Source organism: Phytophthora infestans, genomic scaffold (genome assembly GCF_000142945.1).
Source record: "Phytophthora infestans T30-4 supercont1.73 genomic scaffold, whole genome shotgun sequence".
Taxonomy (NCBI): Eukaryota; Oomycota; class Peronosporomycetes; order Peronosporales; family Peronosporaceae; genus Phytophthora; species Phytophthora infestans.
Window position 1 is genome coordinate 430,906 of NW_003303686.1, and position 2,572 is coordinate 433,477.

Consider the following 2,572-nt stretch of genomic DNA (forward strand, 5'->3'; position numbering starts at 1 on the left):
TCGCTTATATACACCGAACGACCCTGGCCTACCCATTTAGCTGAATGTGGAAAAGGCTATCGCATTTCAAGTAGAGCACGATAACACGGACAACGCAGATGCACCACACGTGCACAATACCATAGAAAGCATAACCACACCGCGATTGCACGATAGCGTGATACCGCGGTCGATGACACTGCATCAGGAGATCACGATGCACGGGCGACGGAACCACACGACTGCATGGAGGCACCAAAGCACGGAATAGCACCCTTTGGTTAGAGTTCCAGGCCAATGGCCACGAAAGACTGCGTACCGCAAAACCCGTGCAGCCCACGTAAACGTTTGAGAACAGGAAATATCTGGCAGTCACGAAAAAGGCCGCACTAAAGAGCATGAACCCATAAGAGAGAGCGCATAACCGCTGAGCAGCGTGGGCCACGGGTGAGCAGGAACCACGAAGCCGGGAAGAGTACGAAAGAGCATGGGCTATTGAAGAAAACAACATCCAGCCTGTAGTACGGGTAACGGAAACGTTCCAAACCACGATATTATACAGGGCCACATGAGACTACGGAAAGGCAAGTGGTTAAATACACGATGCCGCGACCTACTGGGGTGAACGAGGCTAACAAAGTACGCGACACCTAGAAGCACTTAAATTTGAAGTTACCGCATCTCCAACAAACCATGCCACTCCGCCGCGTAGCGGCGGCGAACGGCTAGTCTACCCCCATCTAGTGGAGTCTGGATGTCTGTCCGTCCGTACGTCCGCGGCTAGGGTTAATTAATGTAACGCAAACTAGCCGTTCGCCGCCGCTACGCGGCGGAGTGGCATGGATTGTTGGAGATGAGGTGGCCCGCAAATATAGACGCTCTCTTGGTGTCGCGTGCTTTGGTGGGCGTCGTTCAACCCCTCTAGTGGAGTGTGTTGTCTGTCCGTCCGTACGTCCGTCCGCGGCTAGGGTTAATTAATGTAACGCAAATGCGCACATTCTACTGGCTGCCGAGCGCAGCGAAGGCGGCGTCGATTCGCTAAAAAGCTGCCGAGCGCAGCGAAGGCGGCCCCAATTGGCTAAAACAGATATTATGTGCTGTACTTACTGCATGTGGACTACACATCGTACTTAACTGCACCGTTTAAATTAGATTTTGCTCTTATTTTCAGCTGCGGTTCGCCACCTCACGCAAAGGGCGCTGCCTGTGTACGCGTTAGTTAGCTGAATTAAAAGGCGCCGATAAGCAAACACGTACTATATCGTCGTAGAAGCTGAAGAAAAAATATATAGGCCCTGGTGACTTATATTTTGGCCTCAATCGAAACTTTAGTACTTATTGAGTTTAGAATGATGTTTTAGGCTTCGTAGTACTGCTGTACTAATTTAACTTACAATATTATTTTTCTTAGTACTATTACCAAGGCATTTCATATTTTTGCTTGCAGTCATTTGTAGTAGTAGTACACATAATAATTATATCAGCGTTTATAATAAATCACACTTCGACTACTATTATTAATAATGTGAAAACTTTAAAATATGACTATTGTGGCTTACACCCCTGCACCTCCGTAATAAACTATTGTCTTCCGTTGTATTTGCGCGCGTAGTGTGCGACCTTCAGATATTATGTGAACTTTCCAACAATATACGTTGTGTACATCAAACAATATACGTTGTGTACATCAAACAATATACGTTGTGTACATCAAACAAAATGGGAACAGCGTTTGTGATTAAGCTGGCGCGGATGCACATGTCTAAGCAAGGACACGAAACACGAAGGAATACCGACCTACACTATGTACACGATGGGATAGAAGAGCAACACGAAGCACGGAAGGCCATGGACGATGATAGAGGACTTAGCCGATGCAAACCACGAGGTTTTATAAGTAGCGTGAAAGATGAAAGAGCACGCAGCCATGAAAAGAACAGATGGAGAGAACATGACAGGAACGTACGGGCCACGGAAGGGAACTAAATACATAGACACCCCAGCATGCTGAAAAGCACGGGCTACGGAAGAGCACGGACGGTCGAAGCCACGGTAGAACACGTATCGGTGCGAGTGCACAGAAACAATACTCCAACAACACCTCGGGTAAACATGGAGCACAGTCAACCGACCAAACCTGAGCCCGCAGGAGGCCAGATACGGGAAATCAGAAATCATCAATTTTTGGAGCACGATGCCTAGGTAGAACATGAGCTCACCGATCCACGGAGCGCGACACTACGGTAGCTAACGATAAGACAGACGACAGCCCAGCCCCAACACCAGACATAACACGACAGTATGGACGGTGGGTTAGCCACTTAACCATCGGAGAACACGCTGCCACGCGAGATCACCGAGTCACGGAGCACCATACCAGTGTAGAGCCTGAGCGTACCGAGCCACGGAGGACAGCCGTACATAAGAACACGATTGCACGGACTGCGGAACACCCACCAAATGCACAGGGGTGGGCTTGGAATGGACCACGATTACACACCGTGGAGCACGATGGCATCGTAGAGCACGATAACACGGGACAACGGCAGAATGCAACCACACGTGCACAATACCATAAGAAAGCATAACCACA